Source organism: Bison bison, unplaced genomic scaffold (genome assembly GCF_000754665.1).
Source record: "Bison bison bison isolate TAMUID 2011002044 unplaced genomic scaffold, Bison_UMD1.0 scf7180017864491, whole genome shotgun sequence".
In the NCBI taxonomy this organism is placed as follows: Eukaryota; Metazoa; Chordata; class Mammalia; order Artiodactyla; family Bovidae; genus Bison; species Bison bison.
Genome location: NW_011495050.1, coordinates 6,233,248 through 6,256,113, shown reverse-complemented (window position 1 = coordinate 6,256,113; position 22,866 = coordinate 6,233,248). Strand labels below are relative to the sequence as shown.

The 22,866-nt window shown below is 37.4% G+C and overlaps 1 protein-coding gene across 6 annotated transcripts in view; it reads right to left on the bottom strand.

Annotated features, from left to right (window-relative positions):
* Positions 1-22,866, bottom strand: part of TRPS1 (trichorhinophalangeal syndrome I) — a 276,181-nt gene that overhangs the window by 252,178 nt on the left and 1,137 nt on the right. Inside the window, exon 1 of one of the 6 annotated variants that reach the window (XM_010863434.1) lies at positions 22,372-22,858. The exons of 4 other annotated variants lie outside the window; for them this stretch is intronic. The gene's annotated coding sequence lies outside the window, so the exon portion shown is untranslated. Of the gene's footprint in view, positions 1-16,529; positions 18,727-22,371; positions 22,859-22,866 lie in introns of those variants that run through there. One more of the 6 variants, XM_010863438.1, reaches the window with a different exon arrangement.

Below are 22,866 nucleotides of genomic sequence, written 5' to 3'. Positions count from 1 at the left end.
CTCCCATGGATAGGAAAACACAGCTACAACCTATGTATATTCTAAACACAGCTGGACGTTAACCTCATCTACACAATCACATGTCCCTGAGATGGCAGAAACCTCTTCATTTTAATTCGTGTTCTACCTAGCTGGTGAACAAATAAGCTTGAAAATAGGCCAAAGTCTTCAGATAATTGAAAAAAGAAAAAAGAAACAGAACCAAAAAGGTTTAAAAAAAATATTGTGATGCACATTTATGACCACTGAAGTAATAAATGTTTCCTAAACTCCAGAGTGGGGGTCACAACAGTAAGTAAAATGCAGGTAGACTCAGGCCTTCACTGGCAGCTCAGCGGTAAAGAATCTGCTTACAAAGCAGGAGACGCAGAAGTGTGTTCCATCCCTGGATCAGAAAGATACCCCGAGGGAGGGCATGGAAACCCACTCCAGTATTCTTACCTGGAAAGTCCCACCATGGACGAAGTAGCCTGGCGGGCTACAGCCCATCTGGCGGCAGACTCAGTCTTTATTATTTGTATATGAGAACCAGTGTTCCTGGTGCTGTAACTTCAGTACTTTGTTTTCATAGGGTAATTATTTAGTTTAGAATGTTGAGGACAGAACAGCACCTACTAATAATTGGTTTAGTATGTGTTGACGTTTATCGTAAAACTATCATTTTTTTTGCAACATTTTAAAAGATTTGTTATATTAAATCATTTCACATACTTAATGGGTCAGCCTTTTTTTCAACCAGTCCTCTTGAGTTCCATACTGTCTTATGAAATCAACTTATAATATCATTTTATATACTCTCCCTATGGAACTCAGTGTCAGCCTTAGTCTGTGCTCAGTCACGTCCAACTCTTTGCAACCTGCTGGACTGTAGCCTGCCAGGCTCCTCTGTCCATGGGATTTCCCAGGCAGTAATACTGGAGTGGGTTGCCATTTCCTCCTCCAGGGGATCTTCCTGACTCAGGGACTGAACCCGTGTCTCTTGAGTCTCCTGCAAAGGTAGCCGGATTCTTTATCACTGAGCCACCAGGGAAATGGAACTCAAAACTAGAAATTAATCTGTTACAAGTTAAAAAGGAGGATCTAAGCTTCTTTTTTTTTTTTTTAATTTTAACCAAGGCTTCAACATATAAATCCTATCATCTAGAAGTTAAAATGTCCCCTCAGATTCAGTCACATATCAACTATTTTCTTTACATCAGGCATACTGGAGTTATCAAGGCAAAAAGGAAGCAAATGGATATAAATTATATGAATCAATAAAGCTCCATCTTTACTAAATATCTCTTGTAGTAGTAGGGAATTTAAGGTCTACTAAAAGTACTGATGTTTCATGATATGGCCTTAATAATATGGGCTTCCAGAAAAGGAAGTTAACTGAGAGGATATAAAAAGCATGACCCTAAAAAGAATTAATTTAAAAATAAACTTGATAATGTACAGAGGGGTAAAACTTGATAGGGATCCATGTTCATCAACTGTCTCCAAATTTGTAATTTAAGAAAAAAATGAAGGTCTCAATTCCCAGAACACCAAAAACAAAATTAGAAGCCTCAGGCACTCCAGAAGGGCTTCACGTGCTTATGAAGACTACTATATTATGATCGAAATTGTGATCTCGTGCATATAACTTTCTTATGTTTATTTATTTCTTATTTTTATTTTACAGCTTTCTTCTTTTTTTTTAATTCTACCAGTTTATTGCTACCAACCCATCTCCCTCCACCCTCGTACACGCGTGCTCAGTCATGTAACCCCATGGGCTGCAGCCCGCCAGGCTCCTCTGTCCATGGACTTTTCCAGGCAAGAATACAGGAATAGGTTGCCACTTCCTTCTCCGTTTTTACTCAAAGCTTTCTGATTGAGACTACAGGAGATCCTACTCCTCTGTCTATTGAAGAAGGTTTTGTGTTTAAGTACACATACTTCAAAATATCAGAAAGAGGTTTAAGCAGCTCCCTGAAAACTCAGTATGAGAAAGTGTGTAACACTGAAAGGCTCATAAAACTTTTTTTTTTTTTTTTTAATTCATGAAAAAACGAGAACTTCAGTTCTCATTACTGGCGACTGTCTCTCCGTGTTAATTGCACCGGCACCCAGACTACAGGTGAGTCAGAAGATTTAAACGGGAGTGCGGGTTTGAAAACCCATCCTGGAATTGGACAGGCAGAAGGAAATAAAATATGAGCGTTAGATTTAACAAGGACAAGCCGAAGAGGAAGCAGGGGAGAAGCCAAGAAGAGAGAAAGAGAGTTAGTGGAGAGAGGAAACCGCTGGGAAGTGGGGAGAAGGGCAGAGAGGCGGGCGATGCAGACAGGCGGAGGGACGGGAGGCCGGGCCGGGCCCGGCGGGACGCGGGTACCGGGGCGGGGAGCTCGGCGCACCCGGCGGGGGGCCGAGAAAGCCAGGCGGCGAGCGCGGCAGCTTCCGCAGGACTTCCTGCGACAGCACGCCCCCAGCCCGGTGCGGAGCACGCGTGGCTGCCGCGGCCCCCGGGCGCAGGCGACAGCGAGCGCCACCGATTCACACACAAAGCTCGGGTCGGTCGCTGCAGCTTCAAAGGCAAGGGCCCCCGAAAGCAAGCCGCCTCCTTCCCAGACAACCAACAACAACGCTGGCGCTTTCTGAGAAGCCCTTAACAAGAAAATGGAATCCTGGTCCTGTGACTGACCTGCGGTTCGGATTTTTTAGTTCTCCTTCAAAATGAAAAGGCAATTTTACTCTTGGCTTTTAGTTCTGGGACCGTTACTAACCACCAAAACACACTGGGGCTTTAAAGTTCATTCATAAAATAGAAATTCCTTTTTTATTATTATTAATCCAACAGAGACAAATCAGCTAATATTTAGATGACAAAAGGTCTTGTTTGTTTATCTGTATGTCCCACCCATTCCAACCTTTGATTTTCCTGTGTTTTTAACAAACAGAAGCCGAGTCAGAAAGCCAGGCTGTCAAGACCCCATTTGGAGCTGGGGCAGTTACCCAGGAGTGCAAATAATTTAAGAAACACAAAGCCCAGAGGATTACCAGGACAGCACTGCAGCCCCATGTCATTCAACAACTTCCCCTTACAAGAGTTTGCTGATCACAGCCTTTTTACTGTAATGGAGCCAAGAAGAGGCAGTCACTTAGACTAATATAGACTTTTTTAACAGGAGATTACAGTCTCGCTATAGAAAAAATACAAGCTGAACATGAATTATGACGAAAGCTAGACTTAAAATGTCTTATGTATACAGGCAATGGTTTTATCTCTCCAACAATGAATAAAGGTAGATTAGAGCTTAAGAAGAAAGCCGAATGGAACGGTTTTAAGAGGACAGTCACCTAGGGTTTCTCAAATCCCTTTCTCCCCCTCGATGAGAAATAAAGTAGAACTGACCAAGCCTGAGTGCTTTAGCCAGACTGCCTGGGTTCAAATCCTGATACTCGACTGCTCCTTGTTTGTGGGCTACGCAACTGATTAAATTTCCCTGGGAAACGGGGATGACAGCAGTTCCTGTCTCAAGTGGAGACAAGGGAGTGCTCCACAACTGTGAACCATTATCATCATTTGCAGGTGGCCCCTCATGGAACACTAATCTCTTAGGATGCAGCCTTTCCCAGGCAAAAGTTAGCTCACCTCTGGCCGGGAGTGGCTCTCATTTATTTTTTTAGTGATCAGTGCTCACCAGGCATCTACCACATCAGTTGTGGCTCCAGGTTGCTCATTTCTATGCAAACTGTGGCCAGCCTCTGGGCAAAGTTTGCATGCCCTCTGCACCCTGATTTTCACAAGTGAAAACACTACGACCCATTTAATAATGTGCTCCTTCCCATCACTGAAGGGCAGCACACAGCTTTAGCAGACAGGAAACTCGCCCCGTGCACATGCTAACCAGCTGGCAAATAGACGCATCTTCAACAAAGTCTACTCCTCCTACATAGAGTCTGATAAGCTCCATTTTAAAGGAGCCAAAACATACATTTCCTTCCTCTATTTCTGTATTTAGCAGACACGAGAGCTGGACAGTCATGTCAGGGATTATGAAACTACAATAAAGAGATTTCTAAGCCATCAAGACTACCAGAACAGCAGGACTAAATTTCGCCTACTCACTTCCAACCAAAAATATGCACCCCTTCAGTTGTGGAAAAGTACAGAAGATTTAAAGGTCCCTACTCATTAACTAGAATGTACTCTTTCTAGTTAGGAAATGCTCTCCCCTGTCACTTAACTATTGTAAATTTCACACAGATAAACTCCAACTATCTCCTTCAAAAGATTTTTAAAGTTGCTGATAAACACAAGGTGACATCAGAAAACTATGTTTGAAAGATGCAATTAGCTAAGGTCTCTAGAGAGCTTCGGCATGTTTTGTTATAAAGGAAGAAATAAGACATATATCAGTCCTACAAGTAATGAGCTGTCCTAGAAGTAAAGAAATTCATTACATAGATCCTCTCCCTGATTTCTCCTTCATGGTTCTGGGTCCATTCAGAATTAGGAATACACAATAACAGCAAGCCTTAATAATTTCCCAGAATTGTTTAAAATAATATTTAAGTGCTTAACAAATTCACATATGAAATCAAAGGGACTTCCCAATTCCCAGATAAAAGAAAGTTTTCTAGTTTAAAAAAAAAAAAAAAAAAAACTACAGAGAGAAGGCCAAGGATATGGTCTTAAAAAAAAAAAGAAAAAAAGAAAGAAAAAAACTTTAAAAATTGTTCCTTGGCTTTTAAGTGAAGTTAAAGTGATTAGTAAAAATGAAGCATTCAAAGAAGTCTCAGACATTCTTGTTTCAACACAAGAAACATCTCAGCAGCTATTATTCAGTTACCACTTTACTGGCCATCTCTCAAGGAGGCATGGATATGAAAAAGAACAAAGAAGGGTCTAATATCCTCTCACTGCCATAAACCTGAGCTGCCCCAGGCAGCATTACTTATGGCTCTGCTCTGCTCCTGACAAACCCTATTCATCAATATCCTTGTTAGACCTTCCTAAAGTTTAAATCATTCTTGCTCCCTTAACATCCAAACATCAACCACTTACAGGTAACTTTCACCATGAAGCCAGTACATAAACCACAAACATCAGAACATAACATTTGGGCAGACAAATATTCAACATATAGAAGTTAAAACTACATATTTCTGACTCACGACCTCGGAGCCTAATGTTATCTCTCACATTGGTTTTTTCCCCCTTATATACATTTTTCATTTCTTCTTTTATCATTGTTTAATTAAATTTTGGGGAGTATAGTTGCTCTACAATGTTGTGTTAGCTTCTACTGCACAGCAAAATGAATCAGCCATCCATAAACATATAACCCCTCCCTTTTGGATTTTCCTCCCATTTAGGACACCCCAGAGCACTAAGTGAAGTTCCCTGTGCTATAAAGTAGTTCCCTTCAATTATCTATTTTATACATAGTATCAACAGTGTAACATATGTATCAATCCCAATCCCCCAATTCCTCCCACAGCAACCCTTTCCCCCTTGGCGTCCATATATTTGTTCTCTATGTCTGTGTCTCTATTTCTGCTTTGCAAATAAGGTCATCTATACCATTTAGTCCCAGGGACGGGGGAGTCTGGTGGGCTGCCGTCTATGGGGTCACACAGAGTCAGACATGACTGAAGTGACTTAGCAGCAGCAGCAGCATACCATTTTTCTAGTTAAACATATATGCATTATGGGCACATCATTTATCACTTTGCATCTTTGACTACTTCATAGTACTTCAACTGCAATGTCAATAAAGCACAACAAGGTGGTCTGGTTTTACATTTTTCTATAGTTCGCAAAATGTATGTGGGCCTCCCTTCATCTCAGCTTCACTGACGCCGTCACACTTGGTTCAAGGACATTAATCAGCAAAAGGCAGAACTTGAAAGCACACTGCAAAATACAACATAAGTTGTAACCAGTCATATGACATTTTAAGAACAATACATTAGGGTAGACTTCAAATATGTTTATTAATTATGCAACATCAGATAATCCTCCTCCTCTCTGAAACCTGACAACCCAATTTCACAATTTTCTCAACATCTAAACGTCTTATGCTCTTCTGGCCAAAGTATTCTCCTCCTAAGTGCCAATTTAATGCAACACTTTTGAGAAACCACTGTATCCAAGACACTGTAAAAAGAATAGAAATGAGCTGGATGCGCTTTTACTCTCCTCACACTTGAAATGGCCAAGTGGATTCTGGTATGGTCTCTACTAAGGCCATAAATAAGTGAAAGCCCAGGGACAGGGTGTTTAAATCTCAGTGAGTAGAAATGGAAAGGCTTCAGGAAAAAGAAATACAGAAGTTATCATGTGAAGAATAAGTAGAATTCCTATAAGTAAGACTGGATGAAACAAAGGCATTTCAGAGAGGGGAGAGCATGAAGGAAGGTCGGTTGGGGAAAGTTCTGGAACTCAATACTACTTTAAGGATAGAACACACGGTACTGTAAAGATGGAACTGGTAAACCGGGAGCAGAGTTTAGGGTCCCACATACCAACCTAAGGATGACAAACAGATGCATAAACAAGGACCATGCACTTGAAGGCCGGCAATGTGGCTCAGGTAAAGAATCCGTCCGCCAGTGCAGGAGACACAGCTTCAATCCCCGGGTCGGGAATATCCCCCGATAAGGAAATGGCAACACGCTGCAGTATTCTTGCCTGGGAAATTCCACAGACAGAAGAGCCTGGCGGGCTGCAGTCCATAGGGTCACAAAGAGTCGGAAACGACTGAGCAACTAAACAACAACAATAATATTGTACTCAGAAACCAACGCAGTTCTAGAGATGAACTGGAGTGATTTCATTCAGATCAAAAGGTGCAAGCATACAATCCTCAAGGAAAATTGCAGCACCTAAGAGGAAAGCCAAGGACAGTCTAGAACAAGCGCGGCAGGGATTCAGGGCCCCTTGAGCCAAGCCAAGAGGGAACTCAAGAGAATGGCTGGCAGTATCCGATTCATTTAAAACACGCAGTCAGATGGAAAGACCACTGGGCCTGGCTGCCACAAGGCCACTGGCGTCCTCAATACAGCGGTGTCCACCAACGGAGTCATCATGGCAGAGTTCACTTAGTTAAGAAATGGAGATGTACATGAAAAAAGCCTCAGATTTAGGCTCTCGATATTTGCCCCACTCGAAAGTTATTTTTACATCTGAGTAGGTTTACCTTTATCTGAAAAAGGGAAACTGGATTCCATATCTGGCTTAGAAACATTCTAATTAATAAATCTCAAAGAGCAACATTTTGACTTTGTGCCATGCCAAGTACAAGATGAAATCCATCTGGAAATAAATGAAAAGTAGCCTTTTGTTTCATTTTACCTTGTTTTTTTCCAAAACTGTCAAGGGAACTATATCATTTGCCAACTTTTCCCTAAAATCAATCCACTGCTTAAACCATAACCTATCTCTCAGCTTCAGTAACCATATATTAGCTACACAATTGCAAGTGAATTTTTCTGAGATTTCAAGAACACTCTAAACAACTGCAGTTGGATTATAATCCAAATGAGCACAAGATAAATGCCATGTAACAACCTTCTATAAAACATCCAGGATACTTTTTGCTCACAATATGTGCTATGAGAACAAGCATAAAAATGTTTTAACATTGTTTGAGAAGGCATTTACCAAAAGGAAGCTGAATATATTCAGGGAGAATAGTTTTGATTCAGGGAGAATCAAATAAAATTAATTGTATACTGTTTTATCAGGAAAGCAAATCCCTTAATAAGTGGAAAGAAAAGAATGAAATAAAAAAACTCATCTTATTTAAATCTTATCTGGATTTGATATGTTTTAAAAGCCAACAAAAAAGTACTTTCTGATAAACAAATCTCAGAGTAAGAGCCACTTTAAATTTATTTTGATCAGCAATGCCAAGAGCACAGGGATAAAGTTCCAATCTCCTAAAGTCAAAGGAGAAAAATAGATACTTGGAATATAGGGAGAGAATCAAGTAGAAAAATAAATTCCAAAAATAACATCAAGAAAATCATTAAGAAAGGCTAGGGCAAGATAGGTGCTGACAGCATTTCCTATGGTTTGATTAGATATACACTGGATATTTAACAGTCAGGCCCCCCCAAAAAAATTATATAAAGAGATAATAGCCAGAGGAAGAGAAAGAGAAAATCTTAGATATTTATATAATAATAATGGAAGTTTTCAGCCTTTCTCTGTATTGTATGCTCACTATACCAAAAAAGAGATTTCATGTAGGATGATCAGTGTAATAGTTTAAATGGCTCCTTAATCCATTTTAGAAAAATTGCTTTTTAATGTTAAAAGATCATTCCATTACTCTCTGACTTAATTATTTCTAACTGATTGATATAATTTTCCATAAGCAAACTATACCCTTTTAAAGGAATAACTGTGCACAGCCATTTATACAGGATTTTCACCTGAATGAAACATTAAAGAAACAAAATAATGATATTTTAAGGGGAAAAAAAAATCTGCCCTCTGGCTAAGAAACAAATGGAGGAAAATCCAGACAAACAAAAGCGAGACCAACAGGTATCTTCACATTGCAGCTCAACACTCAGGTACAAATACAGACCCTGGACCAAACCAGCCCACTTCCAGGGGCAGACAGAAGTTTTTCTGCCTTCTGAAGCCACTCTGAAAGAGTCTGGGAATGTGTTGGGTCCAATACTTGTCTGCAAAGCAGTCACAATTCTTTAAAACAGAAATGGAAATGATGGCATGGAGGGAAGTATAAGTCACGAATTTCACTCATGAGGGAGTTGCATTAACACTTTAAATTATAAATGTAACTATTAAGATTGAAAGATAAAAAGAAACAAGGAATTACATAAAATACCTCAGATGTCTAAAAAAGACATTTTTTTCTTGTTTTTTTTTCCAATGCAACAGATTAAATGATTAAAATTAGCTTAACCATAATCAGTAAACAAATGTTAACTGCATCCATATTGAGTGGGGTCATAGATTAAAATGGAATGTTAAAAAAATGCCTAAAAATATAAATTAAATTTATATTTTAAAATATTTCACTTTCCCTACATGTAGGCTGAAATTTATCATTCAAAAGACAGGATTAATAAGAAAAGCATTTAAAATAAATGAGATTCTTTCATTATTCTTTTGTTAATTTGTTTTTATAAATGCTGAGGAGATTATGTAAAATGCCACAAATGGTTTCTCAACCACATTTTAATAACTAATTGCACATTTCAGGCCTAATCTCACAGATGTTTCTGTAGTTTTCAACCTGCCAAGGGGCTTGTGGGTGTTACAAATAAAGAAATGTCCAGTCTCCCAGTTTCTTAGAAGATAAAAAAAAATCCTTAATTCCAATGGGTTGCTTTTTTAAAAAATAGTCTCAAAATAGATAAATGTTGGAGGTATTTTAAGGGGAGAACAATAATACAAAGTACGGTCTTGTTAATGATTAATTCATAACCAATTCTTCAGTACCAACTGAGTTTTTTATATATGAACACAAAGAGACATCTCTTGTCAGGTGTTTGAAAGAAACATCAAGCCTAGATTTTCTGCTGTAACATTTTAACCTTTCACAGTAATTTCTAGACTAAATATTTGATTCTCATATCTTCACAGATATTAACACAGAAATAATATAGAATACGTCACTGTCATTTAGTCATTGTCATGTCCGACTCCTCTGCAACTCCCATGGTCTACACCAGGTTCCTCTATCCATGGAATATCCCAGGCAAGAATACTGGAGGGGGTTACCACTTCCTTCTCCAGGGGATCTTGCAGACCCAGTGATCAAATCCGTGTCTCCTTCACTAGAAGGTGGATTCTTTATCACTGAGCCATCAAGGAAGCGTCAATATGGAATATACTAACTGATTTATTATATGATCATCAATTTCCCAATGCACATTAATGTGATATTCTATTCTCCCACCATCACAAAAGGAAAAATAAAGATGAATGCATAGCAAATATTAGGCAGGTTTCCTCCACAAATATCAAAATTGTCTAGTGTGCTAGGTATAAATCAGGATGGTGATCAGATGCCCATTCTAGTTTAGTCTTTTATTTAACTAGCCATGTAACCATGGAAAATCCACTTGATTGTCAGATTTCTCAATTATAAAATGAGTCTGTTAGAATGGATAGATCTCATGTCCCTTCTATCACTCAAAACAGAACCAAATGGTCACTTTGACCAACACCTGAATTAAAGAAAAACAAAGAAACAAAATTTAAACTTGAGCATCAGATATAAGACAGACCATTCAAGGTAAATCCAGCCATTGAAGAAAGAAATGTTTCATTGGCCAGGGTCTACTTTTCCTCAACAAAAAAATATTAAAAGATTCTCAAGAGTAGATCCACCAGTGCACATGTATGCAACATCATACACTCGTGCACACGATGAAATGTATCCACCAGTCAAGGAGACAGGGGCACCGACCTAAGAAAATTCTCCGACTAAGCACTTCACTCTACATCTAACCTCAGATAGGAGATGAAATTTATTCTCCCCTTAGTTTCCTTGTGTACATGGTTTTATTGATGGAACATAATAAACTAAAATGCACACATACTGTCGGGCTCACATAGTTTGCTCCAATATTATACAATCATCTTTTGTCAACATAAAGTTGACCAGCTATTTCTACAAAAGTGTTTATGCAAAAAGGCCCTGTTTTCTCCTACATTAGGAAAAGAAGTATTGTGGAATTTTGTCCTTCTTGATCTACAGCTCGAGGCTTTGAATTAAATCTAAAATCACTGTCCAGGATCTTTCACCATATTCCAAACAGGTAATCTTTTTTTAAGTATCTTTTCAAAATAACACTAAACATGATCTGAAATCATCATATTAGCCTAATTTCACAACAGGTTTTGATTACACCAGACCAAAAGTTTTGGAAAAACGTTCGCCTGACATCACGGGAACCAAAACAAGGAGGTGGTTAGTTGAAACGCCCACATTTCTACCAGTGGAGACACCAAAATACTGTTAAACACACGGGACCGGATGGAAATAATGTACTTTCTGAGAGTCAATTCCACATTCAGGGAATAGTCGGGTGATGTGTTCTGGTTACTAGTTTGCAATTCGGTATCTATTTCTTAGGGCTTGATGCACTTGCTCCAAATGAAAGTATTTCAAAATAGTCTTTAAGATGAATGTGCAAAGTCGCTGCTTCTTTAGGGTAGCAGCCTTATTTCGTTTACACAAAACTATAATTTAAGGATGCCAATCATTTTAAGCAAAGCAGTCTGCAAAAATAAATAAATAAATAAAATACAGGCAACACCAGAGACATTTCTCTTTATACTAAAACATTTTTACAGTAAAATATATCAGGTTAAAGTCTTCACTGTATACACAGTTGAATTTTAAACCTGTGCATTTGAAAATATTTCACATTTTCTTAGGAATTTTGGAAAATTCTGTAGGACTCTTTACGCTATTTCAAAGTTGTTTAAATATTTTTTTTCTTTCTCCTTCAACCAAAATTTTTAATACAAATTGCCTAATGATATAACTGAGAAACAACTAAATTTTACACAGTTCATAATTTTGGCAACTAACCTCAAAGAATAAATACATGATTTTCGGATACCACTCCTGTTTGAAGTAAAAATAACTGCATGCAAACGACATGAGAAAGGATTTCTACATAGCGACTCCTTAGAAATGACCAAAATATCTTATCACAGGAGGTATGGCAGGGAAGCTCAATTTCTGATACCCTCAAAATGAGTTTCTGAAAAGATAACACACACATACAAGAATAAAAAATGAATGCAAAATTAATTTCCACTTTATGGGAGATAAAAAGGGTTCTATAAGTAGAAAACTCTAAAAAGATAAAGTATTTCCTCTCCTTTCTGAAAGGCTTAAAAAAACAAAACTCAATATTTCAAACTTACAAGCAATCCAGGAGAATTTGGAAAATATTTCTCTAAAAACCAATCCAGAATGCAGGATGTCAATTTGAAAATAATGGAAGCATATTTTGTTTTAAAATTTGAAAACTTTTTGAAGACAAAAAAAATCAAGTTAACATCTCAGTGATTAACTCAGGGGCTGCATAGCCAAGAACAACTTTCAGCACTTAAAACATAAAACTGTCAGTTTCCTCTGCTTGGACACAAAACATACAGAAAGCAAATATTCACTGCTCTATTTTCCTAGACATGAGAGACAGACTAACTTGATAAAAGGTGATCACTGAATATTTCTACCTATTATTATATTTGTGCCATGGTTCCTAAAAATCAGTTACAAATTCCAAATCTCAGAACCATTTTTAGTAGATGGCTACTAACACTTCATTACCCCCAAACTCTGATGGAAATACAGTCATTCATTGAACTTCACTACAGCTCAAGGCACAAATACGTTAAACAGTCTATGCATGATGTTATTGAATATAAGCTACCATAAGCAAGTAAAACTCTACTAAAGATCTCAAAGGGCTGAAAGCATGATGCTTGGCATTCTATTTCTTGCAAATCTAAAGCATATTGATGGTGAGCATAATTTAAGTACTCTCTTCCCTGAATCAAGATACATTCATTTCAAGCATCATCCATGATCAAACGATCAAATTCATATTTATAAACTTGGAATACAGAGTTGGGTGGAAGCACTGAGTAACTAAACTTGCCTTATTTTTTTTTTTTTTTTGCCAGAAATATGTCACAGTTGGTGCTTACAATTGTTGAAAAATTACACCAAAACTTTATTTAATTTCATTGGATGCATTTCCTCATAGAAATGGAATGGCAAAGGCCTGCTCAAGAGCAAACAAGAAAATCAAATTATTAGTTTGCAGCATATAAGCTTCTCTTTTTTATGCAGCTCCCTCCCCAAAATATAAATATTATAAAGAATGGAGGCAAAAACCCTAGAACTGGCTCATTTTTTTCACTGAAAGGAGAAATCTTTATTCCTCCAAAACCTGGAATATTCGATCCCAAAGAGGAAAAAAACAAACAAAAAAATGGTAATAAACCATAGCAGAAAAATTCAGGAAGCATGCTTGCTCTCAGCATAATTTTCTTTAGCAACCTGAGATGAACAACATCACGCTGCCCGTGATCTCTGCTTACTCCTCTGAAAACCATCCAGAGGATTTTCAAAAAGGAAAAAATTCTAGTTCTTCTTTCAAATGCCAAATTAACTTACTGGGCCTCCACTTCTGAAGGGAACCAGCACAGTAGCACACCAGAAGCTGGAGGATGCTTTATGTCACTCAAAGCCGGAACTGATGAGTGGGACCCCAGTGGGCTCGATCTAACTTTCCCAAGTACCACAGGCAACGGGGTCAGAGTTTTCCATGTCAAAAACATATAAATAAGTAAAGCCATACACAGCAACAGTTCCTTATGTTATAACGGTCTTGTGCAGTATCCAAGTCCCCCTTCTGTTCAGATATACATACTTACAAATCGTTCTAAATAGGAACCGAAAATGGGAAAAACAAAAAGAAGGGACATCTGCTTACACCAGTATCTACCACTCTGTTTTCCATTTCTAATCATCGTTGGTCTCACTTCTTAATTTTTGTCATTGCCAGTGGAATTATTCAGGCAGTGAGATGAGCATGTATCCACCTAAGTAAATGTTAATGATGATTTACTGAACTATGCTAGGAGTAACAAGTACAAGACAGGTGTGTCGGGGTGTACACAAATATGCGGAACGGTAAAGAGTTAAATGTCTGACAAAGTGAACATGCAAGATCATGCACAAACATTTACACATAAAATGTGTACTTTATGATTTTTACTACTGGTTTGAAATCTTGAGCGACAGCTTTCTTACTTAAAGCTTATCAAAGTACAAAGAAAAAATTAAATGTAAATAATGAGGGCACTCTTTCAACAACATAAATTGTCTTTAAGAACGGGACATTTCAAAGTAGAATAAACACTGATGGGACAGAGGGTAAAATAAACAGTTTATTGTGATTGAGGTTTAGATGACATCGAGTTTCTTAACATAATTTACTACATCTTGCATCCAATGAACATAAAGCAAATTCTTTCTAAATGCAAAAGAGAAACGTCTCCTTATTATCTGCTTATAAATTACAGAAAATGAGGTTTCATATTAACCCATAATTACTTAAATGTGTGATTGCTTACACTGGCCACTTATACCTAAAGTCAGCTTCTAAAGTGTACCTAAGTTTGCAAAACTGAGGAGTAAAATTTGCAATAATCTTTTAAAAACAATACACTGTACTTCCAATAGTAAGTTAAAAACAGTATAAGACATAATCATTTGTGTTTTTCAATTTATAATTAACAAAATTTTAGCAGCTAAATATAGAAAAATACACAGTTTTAAACAGTCTCAAGGGTACATCTATAAATAACTGGTAAAGAACTTTTAATCATTCAATAATCAGACTTAAATGTATAGAGAACATTTAATAACATGAGCCCTGATAAGAAATTATATATGTGTGTGTGTGTATATATAAATATCACCAGTCTTAATCTCCATCAGTTGAATGGTATTTTAAAAAATTAAAATGACCTAGATTCTCTTCTCAAAAATATTTCATGCTATCAAAGTAAAGCAGAAACAAATGCCAAAATCTCTTTTAGGAACTTTTGTATGTTCAGAAATTCTTAGTATTATAGTATTGAGAGATAAAACAGGCTAATATGTTTATTTCTACATCTTTCATAGCTAAGGATATGTGAATACTGACATCACAAAGAAGTCACATGTAGAAGTTTGTTTTAATTTGTCTTGCCAATCTTACCCCCAGTTCAGAACCAAAATTTTAATTAAATAAACCCTCAAATAGGTGTTGGGATGCATTAGGTAATTAAAGTGGATATTACAAAGACTAAAGTCATTTCAAAAAATATGTAATATGTTAAAATTCCATTCGGTGCCTGTAATGCAAAAACATTCTGTACGAGTGAGAATATAGCTATGTGCATGTGCGTGAACATGTAGGCTCGCACGAAGTTAACGTGAAGTCACAAAATCATAGCCTGCCCTTGTGCATAGCTTAGAGAAAAAAAAAGCTGAAGTAGATTAGTAATGCTTGGTCCCTTTGCACATGAAGTGTATCATGTAATAGAGAAATTAGATTCCACAAACTAACTTCTGCCGTCTATATTTACACTATTTATAGATGTATCTGATCTCAGATATAATACATGCTTCTATACAGAGAAACAGAACTAGTGATTCACAAGATTCACTCAAAACCTTACTGTAGAATCTACTCAAGAAACATACATTATAGTAAAAATGTTTGCTGATTTGTAATTTTCATAAATTCTATCCAAATTCAAGTGAAAAAAAACTCTGAAACAAAAATCTTTCTCGTTTCTTTTTTTCTACAGCAAAAATACACTTAATGTCTAGATAGCATTTGTGGTGTATCTATCATCCTATACTGGTTCATTCTTGGTTACTATAATAGTCAATTTAATAATAAAATAGTAATGCTTTTTTTAAAGCTCGGGACACAACATGTAATACAAATGTTTATTATTCTTTATAATTCTACACTACTCACTATCGTGAATACAAATAATTAACAGATAAAGCAATTATAAATGCAAATAAGAGAACCATGCTTCTATCAAATAAAGGGGAAAAATCACAGAAAATAAAGTATGGGCCCTTGTATATTTCTCTCTAATACTATTACAGAAGCCTTAAATAGCTGATAGTCTGAGTCATTTGTTTATTTGTGTTAAATAAAGTGAATATATAAGTCAACTTCTGACTTACTTAAAAGTATTTAGAACATTTTACAGAACTTATTTTGACTGTGTCCATTACCTAGATACTGAAGTTGTTGTATTGTGTTGCTTGATGAAATAGGACATACAGCAACCCTCAAAACCAGTATTACAAGCCTGGCAAATAGCATCACATTTGGGTGACGCACGGAATCCATCACCCTAGGGAAAAACGCATTGGATCATAGTACAAAGTCTTTACATGTTCCATATTATTTCTACATAACGTTTTAAGATGACAGAATTGTAAACTATAAAGTGCTATTGCATAAAACGAACAGCACTGTCACTTAACTGCTCCTCTCGATAGAAATTAAGGACTTAAAAAAAAAATTATCTGCAGAACTATTTCTTAAAATACACCAAAAGATGGCATTTTTGTATAAGCATTTTTTTGTGTGTGTCATTTCTTAAATTCTTTAGTAAATTTAGTGTAGGTATAAGTACTGTGATCATGATGGCTTTATTATGTTTAAACTCCACTCATTTCAAACTTCAAGACTTTAAAAAGTAGGTCATGCCTTAAAAGATTCATGGTTTAAAGTATAGAGTTAATTGTTTAGCAAAGTGGATTCCACCATCAAGGTGTATTTTAGTATTACCCGCTCACATATACTACATACATAAAACATACCTGCGAGAGCATGCGCACATATCAGCAGTAATTGAAACTTACCCTGATACTTCAAGCATTTGCAAGTATTCATAGTGCTAGATTTCCTCTCACATTACAGACATACTACTGCTAATAACCAAAGTATTACACAAATTAAAATGTTACCTTTGTTCAAACAATACTGCAGTTCATTATATAACAGAAAGTGTCATCCTTAATTGCTCAGGAACGAAGATAGTGGTGGATTGTTGGAGAAGTGGTGCGGAATGGTTTGAGGCAAAAACCGAAACATATTGTTTAAGTAAAGCTTAAGGGGAGGGGATCATATGCGCAATTGATGTATTTTTTTTTTTGGTATCATCTTCCACAAAGCCTCTCCAACCCCTCCCCAGCACTGAACAGTAAATAAACTACTGATATTAAAGGACTGCAGCACTAAATACCTCCCTTTGCCTTTTTTCCCCTTCTTGCAAAACTTTATTACTGTTACCTCAGTTTTGCAGTAATAAACCAACATTCAATCAACAAAACCATGATGACAGAGATATATTTGAAAACTTTGTAAAAAATAAAACAAGTCAAGATTCATGTTAAGGTACTTTTGCTTTGCTGATGTGAACAAGTTTTAGTTTAAGTTCCTACGGTTTTTCCTGACACATCCTTATGGTAAGGAGTGTTTAGCAGAGAAAGAATGTTTCTGATCTGAACTCAAGTCTATAGTTATAAGAAAAACTGAGAAAAACGTTAAGGTAAATCAAAACTGTCAAATTTTCATGCAGGGAATTCTTTTAACTTCCCTGAATATACGGAATGCTTTTAATGGTAATTACAAATACCTTAAAAGACATTTTAAGGTATCTGCGAGATACCTAATTTTCAGTATGCATTATTTTTAAAACACATTCTGTGTAAAAGGGGGAAAACAGAACCTCAGCACAAATTTAGGGTTAAAAGCAAAGTCCAAGACAGGTAACTGTAAGATTTAAACCAAGACACGTAACCATTAAGATGTGAACCTTACGAACAATCCCTATCAGAAATTTTGATACTTCTGGCCCCCCAAATAGGGCGGAGGGCCTCATTTCTGGGTGCAGTGTCTCTCCAAGGAAGGAAAAACTGGTACAAATCTTTTTGCCCTCTGAAAAGATTCTCCTACTTGCTAGCTTCTGAAGTTGCCCTTATGTCAACCAACATCACCAAGATAGCTCTAAACTAGAAAGTTCTGTCTGCCTGTACAAACCAGGAAGAGAGAAAATGACTATTTTATAAGAAAAAAAAAAAGAAAAGAAACTAAAAACACTGTGTGATAACAGGGTTAAAAATTATCCCCTAAAATTGTGAGGAAAAAAAAAGAGCCACCCACACAAACTGACCCTTAAAATTAACGCTTTCAATCTAAAAATATATTTTTGTAAAGTTTCACCTATTTTCCTTCCACTGCACATAAAAATGATTAATGTCAGAATGAAACTTCCACATTACAGACTCTTGCTAACAGGTGTAGCATTCTTTACATAAACATATTCATTGACCTGTCGCCATTGATAATCTTAATTAATTCATCGCAAATGAAACAAAAACAAATGTTTTACTCCCCCCCAATAAGAAATAACGCAATACAAATACCCACTCTCCCCCAAACCCAAAAACTGTTTAAGTTACGGTAACCTGAAATGCACCATCCATCACAGAGAGCAATTGGAGAAATCCAACAGGGCTCAGCAGGAAAGATTTTTAATAACAGATTGAAAAACAGAATAAAAATAACTGCATCAACAGAGCCTTTCTTCCTCAGGCCACAAGCCCGTTCTTACTTGAACTTTTTTTTTTTTTTTTAAATGGCATTTTGGCCACTAAAACCAATCCAGAACATTATTAAAAGTTAAAAGCTACCAATTACTTCTGTCTGTTCTTTTAAAGCAAAGTTTGGCATTACGTCAGTTGGTTTAAAGAAAACAAGAAAGAGAGAGAGAAAGAGTAGGAGAGAAAGTTTCCTGCTTGTATAAACTAAACCACCAGGGAAGGTGTCTAGCCACTTGTAAAGTATTTACTGCAGGTTTTTAAAGAGCTAGAAACATTTTAAAAATTAAAAGTTTTCTTTCTCATTTTTAATGAAATGTACTTAGCAACGGAAAGCGTTATCTTTCATGTCTTTCTTTGGGATATTTCGATGCTACTTGTATTTCAATCAGAGCTTTGAGTCAGAAAATGATTTCCACTGATGCTTCAAATGTGAAGGGCATAGATAATTTTATCTTCATTTTTGCTACCTGGATTTGTGCTCTTAGGGGAAAAAAAAAAAAGTTTAACGATAAAAAGTAGACATTGCTCTTATAACAGCTACTGCAGCTGCAGTGACCATCTAGGCTTATTCATCTAACTAACTCCTAACAATTCAAATCATTTTCATCCACAGATCCTTCTGCAAATTCAGCAAAGGGGTTTCCTTAAACCCAATGCTCTCTTTCTAACCTAAACCAAGTTGTACATTATTATACCCATCAGAGAACCAAATCAAAAGCCAACGAATTCAGTTCTCAGGAATCTAAGAACCACTGAGTGATGGGACTACTCTAAAGGTGACCATAATAGCAACATTAAAGACATTATTTATAAAGGTCATATGTAAGTGATAGAACATCCTATACAGATAAATAGCGTAAGACCTACTAACACCCGAGGATAAATTTTTAAAAGTGGTTATTCCCTCCGCAAAACTCTTTGCTACTGAACAGTGTATAAAACACCACTTGGTATTTTAAAATATTTCCTTTACCTACTGGTTAAAGCTTTTAGGAGATAAATAATTTTGATAATTATAAAAAAGTCTCCTCAATTTTTTTAACATAAAAATTGCAAAGTGCATTAGTATTCTCTATCTGTGATGAGAGAATCAGACTAAATTTCTACCTGATACAGGCTGTAAGAGTTCCTTCATATTTTATCTAAGGGGGACCTTCCAATTCCATAAATCATAACTAGCCTAGTAACAAAGAATTCAGTTCTTTCTCTATGGTGGGACCAAAAGATGAACGCAGTTATCACGTAGATAGACAAAGTAAAACCAAGTCTAGACATGCCGTCATTAATTTCCCCAAATTTCAATCAGCAATAAATAAGGAAGCTAAATGAGTAAACAAGACTCAGAATTAGTTATCAAGGCTATTAGTACTGAAAACCAGCGAAACAGGGGAAGAGAAAGAAACCTCTGTTACCTGGAAGCTTGACCAAGGATGAACAACAGAAAAGCAAGTCCATAAAACCTGCCTGGTTTTATCAAATTGATTGTAACTTGTGAGCTGCAATATTTGGGACAGGACTGTCTGAGTTTATAGTTTTCTGTGCCTGCCAAAAACAGATGCAAACTACCACACTGACTGTCCTGCGGAAACTAAATTAAGCAAAGGCAAATACCAAGTGGAAAGTTGTCAGCCTGTTGAATGAATAGCTGCATTTTACACACAGAGACTATCTTAATGAGAATACGTTTTAATGTGCACCAGTCATGTTCAGTGCATCACTTATTGCAAAAATAATAATTTCCCCTTTAAATCAATTATAAACACCTGCCCCTAACTTTATTAAAGTCTGGTACACACAGTAGCACAGTGCCGTTATATTATTGTTATCAAAGGGATACTGAAGAGGAAAAAGTCTTACACACATGTATTATAAGAAACATTTAAAGGCTGGTTTATCTATATCTGTGTTAATTTCAAATTCAAAATAAAGTTTCAGCTCAAACACAATCTGCTGCAAGCCCTCTGAAAACTTTCAGTAATGTTTATTTAACTTCAAAAAAGAAGGTAAGACAAGAGTGTATTAAAACTTACCACAAATGTACAGATCATTAATTGCAAATTCTATTTCTTCTGCATTTCTTCTCCCTGGCTAGCTCTCTCCACAAGATACACACACACACACACACACACACACACACACACACACACACACACACCAAAAATAACAATAATAGAAACATCCCTGAAATACTAGAATCTTAAAAAGCAGCTTTTCCACAGATGCATTCACCTCCCTGCTTTGAAGGTTCTCCTTATGAATGAAGATTTCCTTGTGTGTAGCAAGACCTACCCTGTGGAAATGAGAGTAAACTCAGGAGTGGTACGTGACTTAAAAGAAAAGTAAAAATAATACTGAAAATACGGTAGGACCACGTGTAACTCACTTATGACTAGCACTCTCATATGGATTCTAACCTATTTTTAAGCAAGTATGAAGAAGATGTTATAAAATCCTTTAAAATTTTACTCTTCAAAACACTGAGCTCTAAAATCAAACCAAACTTCCCAGCCACGATGACACTCTTCTTCCTTTAATGTTACCTTTAAGAGACAAAGGACCAAATCTAAAAAGCAGCAAAGACCCTGGCAGCGTCTAAAATTCAAAACAGTGACTAACTTTTTTGTGAGGAACTTGCTATGTTTCACCATTTATTGGGAGAGTGTCCGACTCCGTTACTACGTGTGGAAAAGCATTCTGCACACACATATACTAACATATAACAGATAGATCAGGAAGCCATAAACATCAGCTCGCCGATGGTAAGTAATACTTTGCCAAGAGAGTATTAATAAAGACCAGGAATGCCTCACATTTAGAGAAATCAAGTCCGAATGTTGGCACTAAAACTCTCTTTCCCCTTTAGGAGTTTTATTTTCACATTACTAACATCCAGAAATCGTCATCAAACTTTAGCACGTTGGTGGCCCAGTATACAACTCGATCTAGAGATGTTTCCATTCAAGGGTATAGCTTTAAAAGGAAGTTATGAAATCTAAGGACAGAGAAGCTCTAAGGCCCATATGTTTGACTTGTTAAGATTAAGCACGTCATTAATAAACTTTCACTTAAAGGCAAAAAAAAAAAAAAAAATCCTTCAAATGTTGGTATCGTTTCCAGACTGTCCTGTCAGCATCACAACTTACAGGAAACGCTTCATCTTCCCATACAAACCCTGTATTTATTCACAACCCTGGCATACGAAGGGAAAGAAAAAAAGCCCACACCGTTTTAGAGCTAGTTAGCTTTTATATATTAACCGGTGGAATATCTGAGAAAGCGGTCTAAGCAAATGAGTAGCATGTCAGAAACTTGACAACAGTGAGCTCAGGAACTTTCATTCTCATTTTGTCCACGTCAAGAACTGGCCGCCCTCATGACTTTTTCTTCGCTGCCCCTTGCATTTTTAACTCTGGCAGGCTTTTCTAAATGATCAACTTTTCCTAAAACCAGCAGGAAAAGTAACATGATGCCAGCCAAGATCCATAGGTTTTAACCTAAGAGCTGGAAAACTCGAAAAAGTGGTTGGAAGCTTCCTAGTTTATTTTTGCTTTGGACAATCACATTTTCAGCCAACGACCAGGCCTAGAGTAAGCATTTTTGGGTAATTTTGTCTCAGGCCCTATCTGTATTTTCCCTTTGTACTTAACTGTCGCTCTCAGCCCCTTTCCTGTTCACCTGGTGCGTTTACACAAGTTCAATGAATCTCCAAAAGTTCAATGAATCTCCAAAAGTTCAATGAATTGGCCTAACTGGTCTGCGATTTGAACGTCTCCGCTAAGCTTCTCACTTCACTTACCTCACTTAAAACTCTAGCCGTGATTTTCCAAAATAGGATAAGGATGAATACGCTACTATAATTTTGATTCATCATTAAGCTTCATCGCTCTCACTCAAAAAACTTTCAAAGTCTCAATTCTGAGGCCTAAAAAGATAGGAGGAAGTAAAGCGAGACCTAACATCTAATATTACGTCCAAGATTTCCCTCTGAAACCCACCAGTCCCTCTAGCCCTCTAACTTAAATTGCTTTAGAGTCTCGGGGCCATAAAACAGTAACTGACTTCCTTGGGGAAAAGGGGGAAACACCACCAGCTCACACAGGTACTAACAAAAAAAAAAAAGCTTTCCCAGCCACAAAAACGGCTTTGCACTTCAAACGGCTCCCACCGCCGCCTCACCCTCAAATTATTCATGGGGTCTCATAACCTTGGAGTTATTTGAAGGGACAGCGGTGTTTGCCTTGGCCTTTCAAAGATGCGTCTCTCTAGAATCCAAACAGGAACTGGACAGAAGGCGAAGCGCCCGGCTGCCTGGATGTCCCACCGCTGTCAGGCATTTCATCACCGGCCAGTGTCCGCTGACCCGCGACCCAGGGCGCATCATCCGCACCGCAGAGGAAGTCTGCCCCTTCCTCGGCCCCTACGGAAGCGCCCCGGCGGCGAGGCCTGCCACATGGCACGGACAGGGCACAGACCCCTCGGCCCGGCTGCCCTGAGCCGCGTAGGGGCGGGGGCACCGAGGGATGCGACACCCTCCACCTCCAGCCCAGCTGGGCCTTTAAGGGGAAAAAAAGTTTGAAGCCTGGCTTTGCAAACTCTTCAAAGCCAACGCCAGTCCTGGGCTGTTTTCCCACTTTGGGGGACCACACGAAGGCCCCTCTCTGAGACCCTTCCGACCCTCCCGAGTTCGCCCAACTTACTA